This window comes from Empidonax traillii, unplaced genomic scaffold (assembly GCF_003031625.1).
Source record: "Empidonax traillii isolate 1590-97213 ecotype Southwest subspecies unplaced genomic scaffold, ASM303162v1 scaffold369:size587591, whole genome shotgun sequence".
Lineage (NCBI taxonomy): Eukaryota > Metazoa > Chordata > Aves > Passeriformes > Tyrannidae > Empidonax > Empidonax traillii.
In genome coordinates, this window is record NW_020955562.1 from 526423 (window position 1) to 550102 (window position 23680).

General features: G+C 49.7%; 1 protein-coding gene across 1 annotated transcript in view; it reads right to left on the reverse strand.

The window, feature by feature from the left end:
• LOC114061890 (opioid-binding protein/cell adhesion molecule homolog) overlaps positions 1-19426 on the reverse strand; it is a 166127-nt gene extending 146701 nt beyond the window's left edge. The window contains exon 1 of the mRNA XM_027892798.1: positions 19344-19426. The gene's annotated coding sequence lies outside the window, so the exon portion shown is untranslated. The remainder of the gene's footprint in view (positions 1-19343) is intronic.
• Between the last annotated feature and the right edge of the window lie 4254 nt (positions 19427-23680).

Genomic DNA, 23680 nt, shown 5'->3' on the forward strand with positions numbered 1-23680 from the left:
TGGTACATCAGTAGCGCCGGTCTCTGCCCTGCAACTCCTGATCCCGGATGACTGATCCCAAGATTCACAAGCCAGTGAAGGATGCTGAAGTGCAACAGTTGCTATCTATCCCGGGAAGCCTGAGCTGCTTCCCTCCCACTACCCAATTGCTATTCACCGACTGCTCGCACAGAGTGAGGTTTATTCTCTGCTTGATTGGCACACACTTAATTAACGCTAATGGAGCACTCGCATCACGATCAAGGAGAGACTCTGAACCCCAAAGTATACTAAATCTAAAGAATTACAGCAGAATTCATGGTCTAATTACAGTGTATTGTTGAAATACTACTTAAATACAGTGATTATTAAAAGCATATTATTGATTGGGGTTTAACTGCTATGTAAATAAATCTAGTCGAGGCAAACTGAGCTACAAATTCATTACTCAGCCGTAAATCCTCAATAAATATTTTTTCATAGAATCAGTTGTTGTTTATTGTACAATAAATGTCTTATTAAGTCAAAATTAATTGCATATTTGGGGAAACTTCATTGAAGGCTCCCTCCCCCCCCCCTCTGCCACAGGGGCACCTTGCCAGATGTCCTTTTAATATCCCCCCTTCCCGGTTACCTGCGCCCCCCGGGACTGGTGCGGAGCAGGTGCTGGCGTCTGCCTCGTGCCAAGGCAAATCCAATCGGCACAACGTCGGGAAAAGACGTGACCCAGCCATCTGCACACCCTGGCAATTAGCAAAGCTCATCAGCCACCTCCTCCTCCTCCTCCTCTCCCAGCCCGAGCACCCCGGGTCCCACAGGCTCCCCCGCTTTTCCCACGCTCCCTCCTGCCACGTGCCAAGAGCACGGGCAAAGTTGGCCTGTCCTGGGCAAAGCAAAGCCCAGCAGAGCTGGTCAAAAGAAAGTAAACAATTTAAGCCAGAAACAATGAGATTTTAATAAGTTTCCCATTTCTTCCACAACCAGGAGCAGCCAGGCTCCAGAGCTGGGTGGTTTTCATAGGTCCCAGCAGATAAAAAAGAAAGAGTATGAATTCCTCTTTGGGCATGAACTATCATGATGAATAATAAATAAAATAAAAAGCAGCAATATTTTGCATCTACCATGAGCTTTTCATCTGTAGAGCTCAAAATGATTTACAACAAAAAGTAAGCGTTAGAGGTGTTAGGAAAGCAGAATTTCCTTCCTCTGGGAAATCTCAGTAGTTCAACATTTGTTTTCATCTTGAGATAGGGTGAGAAGTTGAAAGGCTTTTTCTGGAATCATCAGTTCCACAACGCTGAAATTCAGAAATGGGGACTGTTTTTTCTTTGTTTCATCAAACCGGTGCGTTGTACCAAACTGCATTTGCAACGTTTTGATGTACCCATTTCAAACAAAAATGTCTCAGTTTGGATTTTCTCCAGGAAAGGAAAAAAAAAAAAAACCTGCAGCATAATAGATGCTCCTGTTTCCACCCTGTTCCTACCACCACAGATGTAAATATCAGCAAAAAACAGATTGTTTATAGAAAACATTTTTTTTTTCATTAAAATCCACCCAGTTTCAGGATTCCTAAAGTTCATTTCACAGATGAGGAATCTGGAGGGTCACAGAGGATGGACTGAGCTCCCATGGAGCAGGAGGACATTAAATAACATCAAATCATAGAATATCCTGAGCTGGAAGGGTTCCACAAGGATCATGAAGTCCAACTCCTGGCCCTGCACAGACACCCCAACAATCCCCCCCTGTCCCTCAGAGCGTTGTCCAAACCCTCCTGCAGCTCTGGCAGCCTTGGGGCTGTGCCCACTGCCCTGGGGAGCCTGTTCAGTGCCAACCACCCTCTGGGGGAAGAACCTTTCCCTGAGATCCACCCTGAGCCTGCCCTGACACAGCTCCAGACATTCCCTGGGGGCTGTCCCTGGTCACAGAGAGCAGAGATTGGTGCTGCCCCTCAGGGGGGAGCTGCAGACTGCTACAAGATCTCCCTCAGCTCCCATTCCCAGGTAATAGTTCCCATCCTTGTCTGGCCTGTCCATCCCAGAAGGCAAGAGAAGGAATCACTGCCTGCACTGTGCTTTGTCCTGAGCAAAGGCAGATTAAAAAAATGACTTTGGTTTATACACAACAACTCCAGGACGGGAAAGGCTGAATCCATCCACTGGAGAAAAACTAATGCTCTCATTAGAAAGCTTAATTATTAACATCGGCCTCCAGTTATTTTCCCTGACACTCGTTTCATTTCTGCCTTCAGAGCAATTGCTCTTTGCAGACCCACGGCACACACTCCCTTGTCTGCAGCCTCACCAGTGACTGCTGTATGAATTTCCTCTTCCACCAACCCTCCTATCCCCGGGGAATCGATATCCCCTCATTCCTAATGCCTCAAACAAACAACGAGCCCCCCGTTTCTGCCTCCTGGAGACGTTTGCAAAGGGTGGGTGCGACGCAGAAGGAAACGAGACAGGGACAGGACAGGATCATATATATTTTCCTTGACGTACCATTTATTGGAAACACATCAGTAGCTTTTCCAGAGCTCCTGATGGAGAATTGATCGTCGGGTCATAAAACTAAATCGTGGTGCTCATAAGAAGAGTAAACACAGGAGTTGGTGGAGGGGGACGGCAGCGAGGGCAGAGCTGCAGAACCAGCTGCCTCAGTATCTGCTTAAGGTCTCCAGGGATTTGGGATAAATTGGATCAATGCTGAGCTTCCCCTGAGAACCCATAAATCCCTAAGTAACCAAGTGCAGAGCCCTTTTTTGGACACCGCCAAAGCGGAAACGACAGATATCTACCAAAGGTGCCCACTGCATTGGGGCAGGACACATCCAGGTGCCCCCACCACCCTCCCCACCACTGGCAACCTTGTCCAAGGCAGCACATATGGATGTGGAAACATGAAAGGCAAGGAGGAAAACTGCTTTTTGCCTCCACTTCCCTGGCTGCCCGAGGGGTTGAGCACATTTTGCCCTCTCCTCCGCGAGACGCGTGGCCCAATTACACAGCAATCAATTTTGGGAGCACTGAGGAGATAATGGAGTGATAAGGAACAGCCACTGCGGATTTGTCAATAGCAAATCATGTCAAACCAACTTAATTTCCTTTTTTGACGGTGTAATTGGTCTCATGGATCGGAGGGGAGGAGGCAGCAGATGTGATATACCTTGACTTCATTAAAGTGTTTGACATCGTCCCACGTGACATCCCCTACGAGTGAAGTTGGGAAGAAAAGCTCAGGCAGCGCCAGGGGTTGGAAGTGTCATCGTCTGAACCAACACTGGGAATAGCTGCCAAACACTTCCCCATCACCAAGGAGGGCATTTCAAATGGCTTCCCCATATCTGCCACGGGCCACTGTATTTGCTTTAGATTTCAGCAGTGATGGGGATAATAAAGCAGGAAGTGTTTGAGATCTTGCAGAGAGGAGCCTGGAATGCTCCAGAAGAGAGGATCAGAATTCAAAATACTCCTGATAAATTAGACAAACAGCCAGGAAAAAAAAAAGAAAAAAGAAAAAAAGAAGAAATCAGTGAGATGAAATCCAATAAAGACAACTGCAAAGTAATACACTCAGGATGAAGAAATCAAAGGCTGGGTAGACAGCGGTGCTGGGTGTGCAAATAGACAGTCGATCAGCAGGTAAATATGAGCTGACTATCACACAGCTGTGAGGAGCAGCAGCCAGGGTCCAGTTTGGGTTACCAGTTCCCAAGCAAGACCACATCCCTAGGAGGAAGGAGTTAACTTGGGAGAACGTGAGTTATCCTCCTCCTGGAAATTCTGAGAACAAATTAAAGATCTGCCTGAGATATTCCTGGCCCTCTAATAGCGAGATGGTGGCTGATGTCTTGATCATCAGAAAAAACAAGAGGTGTTCTCTCTGCTGCCTTCAGCAGGTCTGAACCACAAAAAAAGCTGTTTTTTCCCTCTAACAAGGTCTCTATAAATCCATCCCAGCAGCTGCTTAGGAAGCAACTGCATGTTGAAAAGCTGCTTTTACTGCTAAATGCCATCAAAGCATTGTTACGAGATAGCAACAGGTGGAGAAAGAACTAAGGGTTAGACAAAGTTTGGGCTGGTATTTTCAAAGTCAGCTATGAGACAGATGTCCTCTTCTGATTAAAATTAATGGGAACTGAGCATCCCAATCTCCCAGGTGACTTTGAAAATCTCAGCCTCGCTTCCCGTTTGCTGCCCAGCGCCTACACGGCCGCCTCCTTCCTTCCGTCCAGGGCTCTGAGAGAAACAGGGTTACCAAAAACAACATTTGTACCAGAATAAATTATTATTTGAGGCTTTTTAATATCTCACGCTCATCTCCCTTGCTCCTGCTCGGTCTATAATTTACATACATATAACTAATTGCACATTAGGAAACAAAGAAGGGGAGGAGAGACGGGAGCTGAGATCTCATGCAGTTGGGAACGCATCCAGGTCGGATGGGGCACCCATCCCAGGGCAGCCTCTCCTGCCCAGCCATCCACAGAGCCAGTGACTCTGCTGAGGCCATTCATCCTCTGCCTGCAGAGCAAATAACACTTGCCAGCCCCGACAGCCCCAGCCCTGGGGAATCGCATCCACTGAAAGCCCAGGAAATGTGCACAGATTACAGCCGACATTATTCAAGAGCAAGTTAGATCCCAAACACCTCCCCGACCGCCTAATAGACTGGTAAAAAATGCACTAGGCAGGAGGGAGTTCTGACAAAGCTCTTCATAACCAGGAGGAAAATGCACTGAGAAAAAGAAGAGTAAACAAAATGAAAGACTTCTCTGCGCCACGTGCCCTGGAGGCACTAAAATATTCTCCACTTTGAATAAGCCGGTCACCAATCGACTCCTGGCCCAGCTGTGCTGCTGTGGATGCTCAGGGCTTCACATACAGCTGTGGGGTGATGCCAGGCATCCCACACAGCCAGGCTGTCCCGTGGCACCTCAGCTGCATGGTGTGGAAGAAATATTCAGGCAAGCCCCTCTAGGATTTTCTGTGCAAGGATACCTGTCACCCAGTACTGTGCATCTGGCCAATAAAAGCTGCTTTGTGCACCCACTGCTAATAAAATTCTATTAAATGAACCTAGAGGGACTGCACACCTTCACATCTGCTGCAGCTGGAGCAGAAGAGGCAGGTCTCTTGGAGTCACTTTTTGGGAACACCGCCCTTCCCATCCTCATTGCTCAGAGCTCTGGGAGGATGCTGAGCCTTGCACACCTTTCTCCTCCCCAGCCCTTCACACGGTGAAGTATTAAGGTACCTGAAGACAGGCAATCACAGTCCAATTGGTGACCTGCTCCAAGCTCAGCAGAGTGGTGTGAAGCTCCTAAGTATGCTGAGAGCAGAAGTAAGACTGTCTCGTGCATTAATCATGGCTATACTTGGTTTTGGAAGCAGCAGGGCAGGAAGGAGGGACTGACAGCCTGAACATCATCTCTTCACACCACCACAGGTTTCTTCCCTCTGCATCTCCTCATCTCCTAACACATCTCTCCCAACCTGGGGTCAAGACATCCCGAGCTGATAGCAGCCCAAGGCCTCTCAGAAACAGCCAATTGCCCAAAAGCTGATGATTTCCTCCCTTTTCCTTTCCAACCATCCCGAGATTGCAGCAAGAGGGAGAGGATGAATCACACAGTGGGAATGGCAGTGCCCAGGTACAGAGAGGAGGAGGAGGTGGGGACTGAGCCTGTGTGTCACTTGCTGAAGAAACATCCTTGTGGGACTAAATTGGATTCAATATAATAAACTATCATCTTGAAACGAGTGCTCCAATTGAGTTTTGATGTAAACACTAATATTTTCTCCACTCCGCTATTCTCTTCCAGGGAGATCTCATGTATATTTCACTATGTGTCCTACCTACTATTGCTCTCATACATCAAAGGCTTCGAGGACAAGGAGCCTGATTTTGAAAACATTATTCTTTTAAAGATTTATTCGCTCGTCTTGACCACCTCCTCTGCTGAGCGGGAGAAGCTCTCCATAAATTATTTCAGCACCCTATGTAAAACATGCACGTGCTCGCCGCCCTCAGCTCAGCAAACTTCGTCAGGAGACCCTCCAGCCCTTCTCCCTCTTGGTTCACACTCAGATGAGACCCTTCCCTGCTCCTTCCACGCTGAACTACTCAAGGTGCCACCTCTATTCCCATCCCATCAGGATTCTGAACAGGGTATCCTAAGTGATATAGCCAAGGCCATATGGGGAAGGTGTGGCAGAGGAAGGGCCACCAGGCACATTGATGTGCCACCTTGTACTTCTGCTCAGGTAAAACCAGTCCTGGGGCTCAGCCTAACAGCCTTAATCCCTGCTCAGAGCTCCACACGACAGCAGCATCCACCAGAAGCCTCGCGGAAAAACATCCTCTCTAACCAGACCAGACAGAGACACATCGGGAGAGATGGGAGTTATTCACAGCCTCGTTTTGTAGCCACGGAGCCTGACTCGCTCAGGGTCGCCAAGGACAGCTGCAAGAAACATGAGAAACTTTCCAAAGGCCGTGGAACGCGCAGGTCTTTAAGGAACGGCACATGCAAAATTAACCAGGCGCTCCCTCTGCCCCTTCGGCGGCAGATGCCGGGAGGCACTCAAAGGACGCTCCGTTTATTTAAAATTAAATAAAAGAAGCTAATTTTGGCATGCAAGAGCGAATGCACCTGGGGGACTCCTTGCTTCAGGGCACTGCCAACAGAACAGGAGTAACAAAGTTAAGAAAGCAATTAAGAAACTGCTGCAGACACACTCGGTGGGAGGCTGGCTGCTCCTGAGTGAAGCGCAGCATATGCAGTGATGGGAGGAGATTTCGCCCCCCATTCTGCCACCCCACAAACTTGGGAGATGACTGTCTCCAAGCCCACCCGAAGCTTGCAGCGCATAAACACTCCTTGGGCTGTGTCCTGCTCCTCGGAGCAGGGACGTGCCCTTTTAGCCTCAGGTTCTGACCTGAAAATGAAACACACCTTGACCACCCTGACCCCACAGCTTGGAGAGCAGCTGGAGCAACAGGAGTGGAGCATGATCGAGGGCCCCCACACCCTGGCACAGGGAGCTGAGAGCTACACCCTAAACATCCAGCTGAGCAGCTCTTCCTCTGTGTCCCTGGAGTTGTGTTAATCCTGCTCCAGGGGCACAGTGCCAGGGTGGGCACTGCCAGCCTTTTGCCACGCGTGGGATGGGGGAAACTACAAGCGCTGCAGAGGATGGCGGGACAACACAGACCCGTGGAGAGAGAACCTAGAGCTTCTGTGTCTGCTGTGGAGTTTTGTCAGCACCGTGTGGAAGAGATGCAGCACTGCACCACTCCCAGCTTCTCACCACGTTACAGCCCGTCTGCATGGATCCACACACATCCCCACCCCTGGAGCTGGGAATCCTGCTGGGATACGCCCTGCCTAGTGCAAAGCACACTCGGCACTCTCACGGAATGCCTCGTGCATGCCAGCATCCATGGAGGATGCACAAGGATGCACAGCTGCCTGCAAAGCACAGATGTGTAGCCAGGGCACATCAGAGGGGCTGCACAGGGGGCCACACGAGCAAATTAGGGGCTGGGAACACTGAACGGCCCTCAAGGCTACTCTCTGTCTAAAATTACCCACCACAGGCTGCCTACTGTGTTGCTCCTCAGTGACTCATCGGTGTTTTGAGGCTGGTTCTGACAATTTTAGTCTGGTCTTGGAAAAAAACGGCAACCAGTGGCTCAGAGAGAACACTGGCCACGCAGTGACCACCCCTCTGCATGCCTGTCCATGCAGGGACACCATGGAGAGCGGGAGGAGCTGGGCTGCAGAGCATTCCCCAGTCCCTTTGAGAAGCCTCTCCCCTCAGCCCAGGTGGTTTCTCGCCATGCAGAAGCCGGAATGCAAATGGAAGCAAAGTAAAAAATGTTCAAAGGCTTCAAAACCTTCTGTGGTAGGTTGAGGCAGGCCCGGAGGCTCTGCTGCTTCTCTCTCCACTCACACACTCACTGCAGGTCTCACCCCAGAGCAGCCTCCCCAGTTGCTCTTGCTATTTTACAATGGGCACACGCCCTGACTCCAAGACTGGAGCAAACCCCGGGAAGGAAATCCACAATCCACGAGGGATGCACAGCTTCAGGCACGCACTGTGTGTGTGTAACAGCTCGGTGAGCTCAAGCTCAGCTCTCCTTCCCCAAATAATCACCCCAAGAGCCAGGAGCAAAGAGTTATCTCCCCAAAAGCCAATTTTTAAAGGCATCGCCAATTTGTCCGTACCGACACAAAGGATATGGAGAGCCACGGATACTCCCAAGATTTGGGGCTGTCTCTTCCTTAGCAAGATAAAATAAAACACAGTTCAGAGCAAGCAGAAAGCCAAGATGAAGTTAAACCTTAAACCCACCAGAACATAACTTTGTCCTTTCCTATTCCCTCTGTTTGGCCAGTGGAGAGCAATACCATGGAACACTCCCTGCTCCTCTGGCAGCTTACAGGGCAATGTGGGAATGGCTTTGCATTTCTTTCCCTGTCAAACAGCCTCAAATCAGGATTTTCTGAGCACGGTTTCGTGGCTGCAGAGAGAAACCTGCGCTTACATTTGTGCTGACACGGGACACTGAGTAACAGAAGGGTATTTCTGGCTCAGCTGGGGCCCAAGAGTAGCTGAAACGTCAAGCACAGCTGACTTGCATGATTATCCATTGATTAAGATGACAAAGTTGGGCCAAAATCTTACAGAGACAGATTACAGAGGCCTGATGCCATCTAATCTAAGCCTCAGTTCACTAGCTTTAGGCCTAAATCCTAGCTTAGTCTGGAAATGATCCGTGCTTCCTTGGTTATCTCCACCAACTCAGGGAATAAAGCAGTCATGTAAAACCACACACTGAGAGATGCTAAGGAATTAATGAATAAAAAAATAACATATGCTTTTTCCCACTATGGAGCTGTTCCTTGGGAGAAAAAAAAAAAAAAAAAAGAAAGGAAATGGAGCAAGTACCTCAGAGCACTGTGACAGGTAAAACCACACCTTGAGCCCCCTGGCACCGTGGCAGTGCCAGCAGGAGCTGTTTAGCTGAGGGTCTCACCCCTGTATCAACAATAAATACATCTGCAATAAATATGCAAAGTTGTAACTGATTTGCATTGACATTTGGACTGGGGGGAGAGCCGAGGGGGAAAGAAATAAAGTCCATTACAGCACGGAGTAATTTAGGATATTACCACCGGCATCTGAATTACAAATCTACCTCTCATTACTGGTATGTTAACCGGGAAAGGCAGCTTCTCCACAACATGCAAGGCAGAGTTTATTAGCATGAATTTGCATAATAATTAGCTCTGCAGCAAGCAAAGGCTGTTGTGCCTTTCAGGAAGCCAACTTTCAATGTCAATATCCAGCCCCAATTTGGCTCCTGCCCTTGGGTCCTCTGGCATCGAAATGCGGCCGCGGGCACTCGGCAGCCACTGTTGCTTCTCTGCTGCTGTCCCCTGGTGGGACCCAGGGACCCTTGAGCAGGTCTTGGATGCTGGGAGGCACAGGAGAGCTCCTAAGGAGGGGTTTTGGCAAGCAAACTTCCTTGCACGAAGAGTTTTTGCATCACACAGGGAGTCCCTGCATCCCACGATGGGTCCCTGCATCCCACCGAGAGTTCCCCATCCCTGGTGGATTGGTAGAGCTGGCTGCTGGATGGTTACAAAGAGCTCCCAAAGTCCCTGGTCGGAGTATCCCAGTGCCATTTCTGTCTAACTGCCATGATGAAGAAAAGAGTATGATCGTAGAAGGGATTGTATTCATTCTCCAAGGAGACACTGGACTGAACTGATCACTGCAGGAAGGATACTGGACTGCACTGAACCAGCCTGGCATTTCCCAAGTAGCCTTATGCCAGTAACAGACTCTTTAGCAGCCAGAATGGAAAAAATAAAAGCAAAAACATGAGGTTATTTTAGTCTTTTTGCTGAAACTACAAGTTTCACCTTCTAGAGCTCTATCTATAAATATATGAATATATGTAGGTGTGTTTCAAATGCAAATATCTCAATTTGAACGAGCCAAAGAAAACACACTTGCTGGTGGAAGGAGGCTGCAGTATTTTGTTTCTCCAAATGTTTTCTTTGATTTTTTTTTTTTTTTTACCCCCACAGCTTTTCAGCAAGAGGTCTTGCCTGGTAAAACTCGCTGTCTCCAACCCCCAGTGCTGAAAGCAGCTTCCCTTACCTTGCATGCTCCAAGCTTTCTGCTTCAAGAACTTTTTGGGGCACACCAAACACACTTTGCTTTACAAAGGATAGAGCTGCTGTTTTAAAGCTTTAAAGACAATGTGCCTCAATTTCCCCTAAAATTACATTATTCCCAAGCAGGGACTGAGGTGATTGTATCCAGACAGCAGCATCTCTGTGTCAGACTGAACTAGTCTGTTTCCAACACAGGAAAAAACTTATGCCAGTTCTAAAAAAAAAACAACCTTATTCCAGCTCTAAAAATAAAGGAGTTATCCAGTTAAGTCTCAGATCTGCCATCTCCAGGCCTTGGGCTGCAAGTCCTGCTCTTTGCAGCCTCTCCCCACCATGACACACACAACTCCTGACCAGCAGGAGCAGTGACGCACTGGCTTTGCCTTTCAGCATCTCACAGTGCTAGAAATAGACCTCTCAGAAGCAGCTTTTTTGGGCCTGATGCTGTCCCCAGCCCTGGCTTCATCAAAAACCTTTTTAACCCACCATCTCCAGGTGACAGCAGCTTTACAGGGGATAAAACTCCCTTAGAAGATGTGGCAACCCCTTTTACTTATGTGTTGCCATGTCCTCCTACACACCTTTGAAAACCATACCTCAAAAAGAAAAAGGCTCCTAATTATATTATATTCAGTTATTACTTCAGGCAGGTGTAAAAAAAGTGGTATAAAAAGAGTCTGAGCAACAGCAAATAAACCTTAGCGTTTCTGCATATCCTGAAAGATCAGCAAAAAGAAGTAAGATGCACGTTTGAACCACTCCACATCTTTTGAGTTAGCAGAAGGCTGCAGAACTCCCTGCCCTTGCAAAACAGGAGAGGGATAAAAGGAGGAAAGCGCGATCCAGGTGTTGAGAGGGCGGAATAAGGCAGTTGGGAAGGGGCTGGTGCTGGAGAGTACCGGCATTTCCCCGAGTTCTCCGGGAGGTGCGATGCGCGCAGGTACCGCCTGCGCCGGCTCCAAATGGACACGAGATGGTGCTGCTTCCCCAGGAACGGGCAGGAATGCGGGGCCGGGACAGGGATGAGGCTTCCCGGGCAGGGAGGGATGTGGCCGGGACAGGGATACGAGCAGCTGGGACAGGGATGCAGCAAGAGAAGGGCAGGGATGTGAGCGGCCAGGGCAGGGATGCAGCTGCCCAGGCAGGGATGTGGCTCGGACAGGCATCCGGGCAGGGATGCAGGGATGCTCCAAGACCACTCTCCTTGTTGCCCCTCAAGTTCTTGCACCACACCCAGGAAGGAGCAGATGAGGGAAATGCAGATGGGAAGGGACGGCACAGCCACAGAGCTGGCGGGAGCCGGTGCAAGTGCAGCTCCTGGTTTTCAGCTCATTTAAAGTCTGTTCATAGAAAGAGATAGAGATGGGTAAATAACTCTATTCCAAAGCACTCTCCACCTCAAGAGATTTGCTGTCGAAGAAGGAAATGCTGAGGTTCAGAGAGAAAAAACAGTCTACTTAAAACATGAACAAGTGAAAAGACATCATAAACCAGCTAAACACCGTTTTCTGTGCAAGTCAAATATTTGTTCCCAATTTGGGCTTTGAAAGAAAACCTGGGGAAGCTGTTCCTAATTGTTTGATGAAATTCTGTTATAAAAGACATTTCCATGCACTTCCTATGCATGTTTTTCCTTCTGGAAAAACACAGAGCTGAGGATCCTGCAGAGCTCATCAGCAATCCAACACCCATGTGTGCCACCCCAGGATAAAAAACCCAGGCAGGGACACGGGGTAGAAGGGGGGAATGAGAATCTGGAAGAAGCTGATTCTGCAGTGAATTTAAAAGGAGTTATCAGCTGCTGCTGGGTAAATCAGCTTGGCTAAGATAAGAACCAGAACAAATATTTATTCCAAATTTACACTGACCTAAACCTGAGCGCTTGAGGGTTGAATAATTTTGGTGAACTACATATTTTTGTCAAATCATTTCCTGGGCATCTTGCATGGGTTGAAAGAGATTTAGCTGGGAAGGATAAATCCTGGTTGCTCATCTACTGTTGTCAAAAAGATGGGATGGAAATACAGATACAAACACTGATAGATGGCAATAAAAATGATCTTTATGGTGTTTCAGGCTGTGCTGTTTTGAGATGGCAAAACTAGACCAAGATTTCTCCAAGTGATTTTGGAATGTCTACTTGTTCAAAGGGCTCATCTGACAAAAAAGGGGTCCCACATTTTCAGAAAGCCCTTCATGATTGCTCATACACTCAGACAGGTACCCTAAATCATCACCCCTTACCACAGGTCTCAGCTCAGCTCCTCAATAGGGGGTCACCCAGGAATTTTGGCTAAATTTGAGTTGCTTAAAAGACCTTCCTCAGATCTTTCCTGGCTTGCATGCAGTGCCTAAAGAGAAAATCAGACTTATTACCTGCACATCTGGCTACATGAGGTCCACATCTGTACCTGCAGCTGCAGGCAGTGCTGTTCAGCCCTGGGTTGTTCAGCCTGTGCAGGTATCTAACCAAGGCTGGAGGCTGGCTCCAGAGGAGAGCACCTTTCCCACCACCACACCAATCATTCCTCCCCAGGACAGGTGTGCCAGTGCAGGCAGGACCTTCTGCCTGCCAGGACTCAGCTGTTGACACAGTCCTTGTCACCACAGACACAAATCTGCAAGCTGTACCTGACACTAGGGACACAAACAGGAGCTCAGCTCTTGTCCCACCTGTGCTGCTGCTTTCCCTTCACAGCCCACGGGGGAGACCCTTTTAAACCGGGAAATTTTACCTGCTCTGCCACTGCATCCTCACAGGAATAAAAGCACAGGCACAGCCTGACAGGAGCAAGCAGAAGCCAAGTTTACATAAACAGTGGAGAGCACGACATAAAGGTTATTTGTGCCTGCAGGCTGCTTGGGGAACCTGTGAAATACAGAGCTTGACTCGCACTCCACTCCGGTAACAAAACACTGCAGCTTTTGAAGTCCCTCAGCTCAAGGTATTCAAGGTGCTGCTGAAAACGAGTGTGAGGAGCTAGAGCTGGTGGTTCCATGTTTTTCAGCATCTCCCATCCCTTCCTCGGGCTTGATCAAAAGCCCAATCACAGCCTCAGCTCAGGAAACATCCACTCACTTGGCTGAGATCTCCTGTCTCAGTAAACACTGGGCAGGAGTGGGTAAAGACATGAAAAATGGCATTAACACTGTGTTTCACACTTAAAGCTCTTTACAAGGACTAATTCAAACTGTGGGAGAGATATCCACATTTTGTGGCTAGCCAAAATAGGGCCATGGAAGTCAGGCAACTTATCCCAAGCCAAAGGCAGAGCAAGCAGAAGAGGCAGGATTAGAACTAACGAAGTGCCAGAGATCTCCTACCCCACAGGTAACAGTGGGAAACCGGCTGGTCCTGATACCACAAAGCAAAAACAACCCAGAAACACACAAACCTTACAAAGTTGTGCAGGGTCTGGTTTGTGGGACAGGAGAACAAGTAGAAACCTGGGGATTAAGATCCATGAGGAGCACATTCAACTCTCAGTTCCAACCTGATCTTCTCTGGGTGACCTTGGGCAAGTCACCTTCATCCCTCTGCAAGTGGGGACGGGATGATGAGGAGACACATCTCCTCTTGGCTGATTTTCCTTATTCTCCACTCTCTTAAGAGGCAGAAACTGCCTCTTATCACTTGCTCACGGACAGCCCAGATTAATTAGACAATTCTGGAAGCTACCAGAACACACTGCAGCCAAGAGCCAAAAAGCACTGCCATTTCCTCACGTTTTCAACCCATCTTCAGATTTTGGGGAGGAACTAACAATGTTCTTTGACACTAGAGGTCTTGCTGAAGGGAAGGCAATTGAGAAAGAGGTGATGAGTTACAACTGGGCTCACAAAGCACAGCCAGTGTGTGTTTGCATGTGTATAAATACATCTCTCCCTGTGAGTATACACTCATGTGGACTTGGGGGCAGCAGGGTGGAGGAGGGGCATGTAAACTTGGGTAGAGATAAAAATCAAATAAACCCCCACCAAAATTAACAGGGGGAGAAAGCGTTTTACCCAAACAAAGAAAGTCATTTTGCAGCCGCCGATTTTCACCCCGTTCCTTTTTTTTTTTTTTTTTTCCTTCAGTATTTTTTCTTTTTTTTTTTTTTTTCTGAGCCGGCATTGTGCAGAGCAACGTTCCTTTGCAAGATTTCAGATGTTGCTGTGTTCAAATGAATCCCATTTTGTCACAATCAATGACTTTCCCTGCTCGTTATTACCCGCAGCCCTTCGGAGCAGGCAGAGCCACTGGCAGAGCTCCAAGCCCCGGGCGGGGAGGCAGCAGAGCCCACACCTCTCCAAACTGCACAGCGAAGGTAAACTTGGAGAATGTCACCTACACCTGGGTAATTTTTAATTTTCTTGCTTTTCCCTATACTGTTAAATTACCTCCAGCTTATTTGTCTGGCTAGAGGTTAATGAAACATTAATGATGTTAATGAGCCTTTCATGCTGCAAGTTTTTTCAAGAAAGAGATAGAATGGCTGTTTTCCTTCCCTTTTAATCTTTTCCATCATTCGGGAGTTGCAGGGCCAAAGCAATTAGTGACTCAGGCAGCTCTGTCTCCCCTCCCGGTCACAGCCCAGTGGGGCAAAGAGAAAAAACCTATTAAACCCCCTTCACATGTCCTCAGGTGAGGAGCTCCTGGGCTGATGCAGCCACGCTGCTTTAGCCAGAAGGCAAAACGCTGCTGGGGGGGGGGAAACCAGGCGGAATTAACAATCTGGAGCTGTCGGGAATGGTGAAGTGTCGCCATTAGCCTTGCACTGTTTGTTAGAGAAGGTGACAAGTGATTTTCAAAAGGTTCGAGGAGGTTTGGGTAGGGCTCCACAGCTGAGGAGTGGCTTGACAGCTTCCCCCATCAAACCTCGTGTCGGTTTTCATCCCAGTGAGTTCTGATTCCGGGTGCATGACATCCCCCTGGACCACAGCCAGCCAAAAAACAGCCCTTCCTTCCCAGCTCATGTCCAAGTACAAAAAGTGGCAGGGGGAATAAAACCAACCAAACAAACAAAAAAGAGACACAGCAAGAGAAAAAAACTAAAAAAAATCAGAGAAATGGCTGCTCAGCAAACCACTCCACATCCTGCCCATCTCCACCCTGCTGCCTCAGATACCAGGGAGGATTTCTTTATCGTTCCTTAATCCCCTCAACACAACTGCAGAGTTAAAAAAACCCCACTGGTCTCAGCCCAGGTGTCTCATCCCAGACTGAGGAAGGAGGACAGGAGCTGGGGGTCCCCTCACCATGGCTGAGCCCCCACTGCCACCACAGGTGGGGGACGCACCGGGAGGTGATGCTGCCTCTGCTTTCCGTGATGGATGCACCGGTGCCAAAGGGCACACAACTAAATTACGAGCTGGCACTTACAAGGAGTGAGGGCTCTGGCTTGTGCTTCCATTAGAGGGTATCTATCTGCATTTAAAGCTGTGGCGCTCTGATAAGGAGCAGGGAGGAAGCTAGAGAGACCTCAAAAAATTGCCTGGACGAACTCCGAGATAAGACTTTTCAGACAGACAAAAAAGCCTGTCCTGATTTATAGAGCTTCGTCCGTCCTTGACAGTACCTCTGGAGCTCCTGATCTTGGCTGTAAAAAAGAAAAGTTCCATCAGAAATGTGTGTTCTGCCCCCAAACTATTTATCCAGACAACCTGTCAACCTACCACAGCCAGATCCTCTCTTGACACGGACAAGGCAGCAACACAATCGGCCGCCTTTTATTTTTACCCTCTCCTCTCCCCTGTTCCTGCTAATCACAGGTGCTTTGTCCGCTCCATAATAAAGATCCCGGGCTCCTCAGTTTCCATTTTTTTGTTATCGTGCCTTTCAGCCGGCATGTTTATTTATGACTGCTACAAAGCGCTCTCACGCATCAGAAAGATGCCATTAGGCTGGAATGATGCTCCCCTGACATTGAGATCAGAATCGGCACAGAAGCCATGCAACAACTCATCTTTATGTTTGCCTACTTGTCTTAATTCCTTCCCTTTTATTATTGTTATTATTATTATTGCTATTATTACTATTATTTCCGTCGCAAGGATTGCAAAGGGAGGGAGAGGCAGAGGGGCACTTGCAGCACAAAGAGATGAAGCAGCTCTGACTGAGGGCACAGATGGCATGGGCTGGCTTGGATAATTCTGCCCCTTTCCAGGGCAGCTCCTGGCACACAGCACTGAACAAGCCCATTAAGAGAACAGGACCCTGTGCTGACAAGGGCACGGTAATGGATTTACTCTCACTCACGGCGGGGTGATGGCTCTCCTGCATACTGGGGCAGGAGCTCCTGCAGCAGAGACAGAAATCCAGGGAAAGATGGATCTTGGGGGGCATGGCAGTGCCCACTGGCCCCACATCAAACCCAGGGAGGGCAGTGCTGGGGAGCAGCACGGTGAAAGTCAGTGGTCAGGATCTCAAATCCAGCCAAACCCACGTGGACACTGTGCAGAGCCTGCGCTGATGGGGTCACCGGGTCGCCCTGCTTACAAAGCCCGGCTTGTCACCAAAGAAGAGGAGCAGGCACGCAGTGACAGTGACTTTAACATGCTCTCCAGAGCCCCTGTGACCCTGGCAAGCCCTGCCCTACTCCCTGCCCCTGGAAACTCCTTGCAGACCTTACACGTGAGGACACAGCACAGCTCTCCACAGGCCCATGAGGCCCATGATTACAGGGAACCAACTCCTCTCCTCCACACTGGAAGGTGGGCCCTGGGACAAGGGGCACGCTCCCTTTCCAGCGCCATCCCCCCAAAAGGCCAGCTTACCCTGTCCACCAGGCACACCTGAGATGCTGGGACAGACAAAGGGAGGGTTCTGTGGGACCTGGCAACTCCTGCAGCCGCCAGCCAAGGTGCGTCCTTCGCCGGCCCCGGCTCTCTAATTAGTTCTATTGGTTTCAACAGTTCGGCGGGCTCGGGGAATGTAATATTTAACACCCTAGAGGGAAGCCTTTCACGCCGATGCCTCTTTCATCATCTCTGCCCATCTGGTGCTCACTTCAAGCTCGCAAAGCACCACCTGCTTGGGAAACAATGAACTCCTGTGGTTCCCTGGCTCCTCCAGAGGAGACGGACCCTCCGGGAAAGGCATGTGGGGAGCAAGTGTCTCCCCACGGCAGCAAGGCCTGACACCCATCGTGGGTGTCGTGTTCACTCAGAAAGGAATTATTATTGATGTTTATGCTGCTGCTCATCAAGGACGCTGATTCCAAGGGAGGGATTTGTGCCTCCATGGCTCGCTTCCCATGAGCTCATCCGTGGGGATGGGGAGGGGGGCAAACAGACCTCTTGTGCTCCCCCTGGTCACAATGGCAACAGTCTCACTATCACCACCTTCCCCGGATTAATCAAGGATGCAGGATGGATAGCTGGGCACGGGCTGTTGGCAGAGCAAGGTGTGAAAGGATGGGTGGTGCAGCTCCACAAAGCAACAGGCGGCAGGTGCCGTACGTGTGACACGGTGACACCCAGGAGCGGGGTGTCAGGACCCCACTGCAGTGGATAATGCAACATGGCCAAGGACTTCTGCACCATTACAGCCTCCCTAACAACAACTCTGAGCAGAAATGGGAATTGAGCCCATAAAACCATTTGCTTTCTGCAGCCACAGCACCACGGCTGACGTCTGGAGACATCGCTGCGTCTGGAAATGATTAGATTCCTTCCAGTGACTGACACCTGCTAATAACCTGGAAGATGGGTAGAGCATACTCACATTGTCATCTCCAGCTATCTACAACTTCATTTTCCATCATCTTTGTCACTCAAGGACAGCAGCAAAGGATATTATTGCTACTGGTATTGTTATTGTTATTATTTAAGCCATGCAGCAACAAATCTGCAGGTATCTGGGCTGGGTTGGGCAGATGCATTAGACCAGTAGATTCTCCTTCAGATCAGAGGGAAAATTATGGCGAGCATTATGTATAATGTATTTTTCTATTAAATTAAAATAAGCCTCTCTCGACAAAGTTCAGTGTGTTAAGCGGCAGCAGGAAGGACGGTGGGTTTAACCTCATGCTCAGCCACAGAGTCAGTCACATAGGGAAGATGGATGGATGGATGGATGGATGGATGCTCACTCCCAGGGAAATACAATCATATTCTCTCTGTACAATGCTGAACTGTATTTTTGGGCCTCCTGCCTCTTCACATCAAACCTATTAGTCACTCATCAGTGCTAAAAAAATAATAAATAAATATGCTAGTGCACGACAGTGCCAAGGGCAGGGAAGTTAAAGGACATTATAACTCTTTAATTACATCAGTCTTGGAAAGAAAAGAGCTGTCATTCCCTCCTCCTTCCCTCTGGGGAACTCTTGGTATCTACCTTGGCCAGAATCCCCTTAGGAAAGTTGTCGCAACATATGTCTCCCCTGTGATTCATGCCAGGGGTGGGTTTAGTCCTGTATTAATATTCCCTACCCACTATTTACCGTGTTGCAAACCCACACAGATACACACAAACACGCCTTTCATCTCCTGCCTTCACAGGAGAGAGGGGAAAACCTTAGTTAAGCTTTCAAGATAAGGCAGTTGTCTGCAAGTCACTGGGTTTAGCCAGCAGGGAGGATTTTCCTGTGAGAGCACCTTGAGGAGGGCTGAAAGATATGATTGCAAGGAAAACAACCCCTCGAGGGGCTGAGGACCCTGCCCTGGGGACACTAAACACAGCCATCACCCCCCACCCTCCCAGCACACCCAGCTCATCATGTGCCACCCTGCGATGCCCGAAAGACATCAAAGAGCGTCCCGAGAGCTCAGAGAGTCTCTTCAAATAAGCGTGTTTTTAAATATATTTCTGCCTGACAAAAACGTCCTTTGTAGAAGCGAAAACGGCTGTCACAAACCCATCGCCCACCTCCTAAAAGATCCCATTACGTTCCCGCATTGAACTCCTTTTTCATCAGGGAAGTTATTGAAATAGTGGTGGGAACAGCCAATAGCGCTTCCGATTAAAAATGTATCACAGCGTTTTGTGATTTAAAAGCAAACAAACAAGAAGGGCGACATGAAACCTTAATGCACACGTGAGCGGGTTTGATTTCGGTTGGCTGTTTGTTTGTCAAACATTTTCGACTATCAATTAATTATCAAAACTGGGCCAGGGAGCTGGAGCCTGATCCGCACGTGGCGCCCATCAGGCTCGAGCGTTCCCACGAGAATGACTCACAATTCCAGCTGCAGAGCATGGCCTGGCAATGGTTTTGGGAAGGTGAGCAGTGAGTGATCATCCTTTCCCCCCTTAGAACTGACATAAGAGACTGATGGGGCTGCTGCCCATCAGCAGCTCCCTGGTCACCTTGGAGCCGAGGCCATCGCTCTGTGTTGTCAGAGCCACATCACAAAGCCCAGAACATCTTTTGTGGCAATCTCTGACACCAAAGGACACACCACGAGAGATGAGAAAGGGCTGGGAGGTGCCTTGGCCAGCCCCACATCCTTCCCCCCTGCTGCAATTTTAAAAGCTAAAAAAGAGCAGGAAAGAGAAAAAAAAAAAGGAACAAAAAAAAATATAAAAAAATAAACCACAAGAGCTGAGGCGGGTGAATAAGGAGAGATGGCAGAGTCAGGAGGCAATGGCCCAAGGGACCCATTAACAAGATTCCTCCCACACAACATCCAGGAGCCCAGACCATCAATAAAACCTGCTCTCCTCCCCAGCCAGCCTTGCGTGGCTCTGAACTTTCCAGCCACAGGCTGCAGATTGGATTCTTCCGTCATCACCATAAAAACAGATGAATTGTCCACGGCTGAGGGACCTGTGAGAAGGCAGGAGGACCCTTTAGGCAAGAAGGCAGCAGATCTCACAAAAACAGCTCTGCCTTTCAGCAGGGCTGGCCCTGCACTGCTGGGGTGGGTGTCTGGTCCCACACACTGCAGCAAACTCTCCTCCACGCTGTTCATAGCCAAAAAAAGAGGGGCTGCAGATCTCACCTGTCCTCTCACAACCCAGCAGCTCAGCGTGGTGATCTACTGACACAGCACAACCCAGGGTGAAGCAAGGAACTAGTCCTGCATGGGCTGGAAAGGGCACACAGCCCTGGTCATGGAAAACCTGTCTCCTGCTATAAGATCCAGCCCCAGCAGGTGCTGGGAAGCATCACCCTGCTTGCACCCCAACTGTAAAGGTGGCACACTCTGGTTGAATCAGGGTTGGTGCCACTAAGGCCTCAAACTGAACATTCCTCTCTTCCCACAGCTCTGGGGGTGAAGCAGGGATCCCAGCATGGCTGGAAAGCACGATCCCAGCCACAAAAAAAGTATTTGAAAACCAATAACAGGCTGGAGCAGATAGAGCCCAGACTCTGCAACAACAGCATTTCTTCCTGTTTTGTTTTGCTTTGCATTCTCATTGCCAGGTTCATTATCTAGGCCCTTATTCCTGCACACGCTTCCCATTTTTCTCCCTCCTATCTCCCTGTGTCCAATGCAGCAGCCTGTATTAGTTTATGTTAACAAGCTGTGGCAGCAGTAATCCTGGCCTCTCCAGCTCCACTGCCTGTTCTGCTGACCAGGCACATTGTTTGTCTGTTGCCTGGTCCCCTGAGCCTTCCTCCACCTCAAATCCAAGCATCCCTGCAGGAATTACACTGGTGTATATCCTGTGACCACACTGTCACCAGTTGGTGATGGAGAGCAAGTTGGAAAACATTTTGCTGCCCCGCTGCCGCCTCTGCAGAGCACCAAAGGGATGGAAAAGCTTGTTTTCTCCTCAAAATAGAGACTTTCCTTCTCTGCTGCAGAAACAAGATCTCTGGCCCCAGCATGACAGGGGCTACTGTGTGCTCTGCAGCACCTCCTCCTGCTGCTGGCAGGGCAGGAGGACTCACTGCCCTCTCTTTCCCACCCCACTCCTGCAATCTGACAGCCCACATTTGTCTCTTCAGCTTTGACTTCCTCCTCGGCCCAGGTTGACAGCAAACAACACTTGGAAAAAGAAGAGAAGGGGGGAAAAAAAGAAATAAAAGGCAGCTGCTGTGGCAGAGGGGGCAAGGAACAAAGAGAGATTTCAATCACTGCTCCACTCCAAGGGCACGGGAGCGCAACTGAGAATCCAGGAGGGAAAGGGAGGGTGAAAGCAGGGGAGTTTGGCCACTGCCCCAGCTGCTGGGCACCCAGGCTCAGCCCTTCTGCCGAGGCACCTCTCTCCCATGGTGTGACTTTGCTGTTCGTCACATCAAAGCCTGTCTTCCCACGCAAGCCCAGCCTGAAGGGGTGGGTCCTGGACCCTCTTCACCCGCCTCGCTTCCCAAGCATGAGAGCAATCTGACAGCCCGAGGCAGTAAAATAAACCTCGGTGCACAGAGCCTCGTGCCACTGCACCAAGACACTCCACGGAGCCCCCTCTGGACTAATCGTGGGTCTGGGTTTGGTGAGAGCGTTTAACGAGTGCTGATTAACAGCGTGGCTTTTGCGAGGCCAAAGAAGAAAAGAAATCCAGTGTAAGGCTGCAAACAATTACTCCTTTTAGATAATCACTGTTTTGCAGTCCAGACACATGCATAAATATTGCATAATGGTGGGGCTCAGCACGTAATTGTCAGATATTATTCAAACTGAGTCGCTACTTTATTGGCAGGAGCCGTGGGCTTGTCACATCTCAGGGTCAGCGGCTGGATGGCTGAAGGATTTTCAGGGGAGGCTCAGGTAATACGAGCAGCAGATCAGCAACCTCTGCAAAGTGATCTCACGTTCCAGGAGCCTGGGGCGGAGCGCGTGTGTCTGAGGACCCAAGGCAGAGGGGACAAGCAGCTCCCAGACAGCTCTCTGGGGCAGGATTTGTGACCCAATCCCTCACAGTGCAGCCATCAGGAGGTTTTGCAGGGGCACAACCCCCCCACCACGAGCTGCAGAGCCTGTCTGCTCAGTCACACCACCCCTTCCCATCACGGGGAAGCTGCTCCTGCCAGCGCTGCGCTCACGGTGCCGGGCTCCAGCCACGCACCACTTTGGACAGGTCTCCTTCCCCTCCCTGAGCCGAAGCTGTTCCGTTTGCAAACCATCTGGTGGGAGCCCCACGGCGCCGGCAGCAGCGAGGGGGCCCAGATGGACGGGCTCTTTGATAATTCTTTAAAACAAGGCACCCAAGCACAGCGGCACCATATGCCGAGGGGCAGCCCCGCGCCCCTCCCTCCTTGGCTCGGCCGTGCCTGCTGTGCTCCCTCACCTGCCGAGAGCTTGCAAGCCTTTCCAGAGGCCACCTCGTCTCTGCTGAAGGCAAAGTGGCCAGAAGGAAAGTCAAGCTTCCTGGGCAGCCCTCCAGCCTGCACACCTTGCACGCCAGGTCCTCCCGTGGCTTGGGGAGAGCAGGTACTGCACTCCCTCAAGCTTTCCAAGGCAGGATTCGGGATGAGAGGAGGTGAGGCTGATTGTTTGCAGAGTTGCTTCTTGGCCCTGGTTCAGTCCTAGTTTAAATGAGACACACCTATATGATTACTCTGCACAATAACCAAGGCTGGGCTTGGCTCAGAGCATCCCATGGACAAGCTCAGTGGCACAGGAGAAAGCCAGCTGCTTATGGGCAATAAACCCCTGCCTGGAAGCACAGCTGCCTTTCCCTAGGAAAGCTCTGCTTCACCTCCAGAGAAACTTTCTCATTAGAGGGAGAAGGCAGCCTTAGACTCTGTGCCATCGCAGGAACTGGGGCTTTAAGGAAAAAAAAAAAAAACCTTGCAAAACCCACACCATAATCAGATGAATTTTGATCCAAGCAGCAGTGAAGGATGGCTCTATGGGATTTCAGATAAATAAAGGCACAAAGGCCAGTGAGATTGGACTGACACCTTTCAGGCTATGCTTTCTTGCCCCTATGCCTTGAATATCAAATCCTCCCTGTTGCCAGCAGCCCTGAATCCCAAAGCTCTGGAGAACGGGGTGGAAGGGACTGATTCCCAATTACAGGAGCTCACCAAAGCCTCTGCTGTTTATGGAGTGGGAATGCCACGGCATGGAAAACCCTTCCTGAGTAATCTGCATTACCAAGGACCCCCACTGTGGTCCCAGGACACCACTCTCATCCAGCTCGTGAGCAGGCAGGAATTGCAATCCCAAATAATAATGGGGTTTCAATAACCTGATGGCCCAGCTCCCTCCTGAGCTGCAGCATCGTCCCTGGACTGTATTCTCAATAAGGATCTGCTGTGAGTGTCAATAAGGAAAGAGATTACATCGTCTTCCGGAGAGAGAGTGCGGAAAAATCAGTTGGAGCAAAGAAAAGCTGCTTTAGAGTATGAGCTAAGCAGGGTCTGCAGGAACACGCTGCTTCCCCAGGGATCACCGAGCTGGAGGCCAGCACGGAATGAGAGAACTTCAGGGGGTTCAGGGCATCCTTCCCCTGCCTGGCTGGACTGGAAGGGGCCAGAAATGGAGCAGGGGGTGATGGAGAGAGGATCTCCCATGCCAGCTCCTCCTAAGCTGCTCTTCTCGAGACATCAAACTCGCCTCTCCTCGGTGTGCGGCAGATGAGCACTTTTGTTAACAAAAATCACACACACTGCCTTCAAAAAA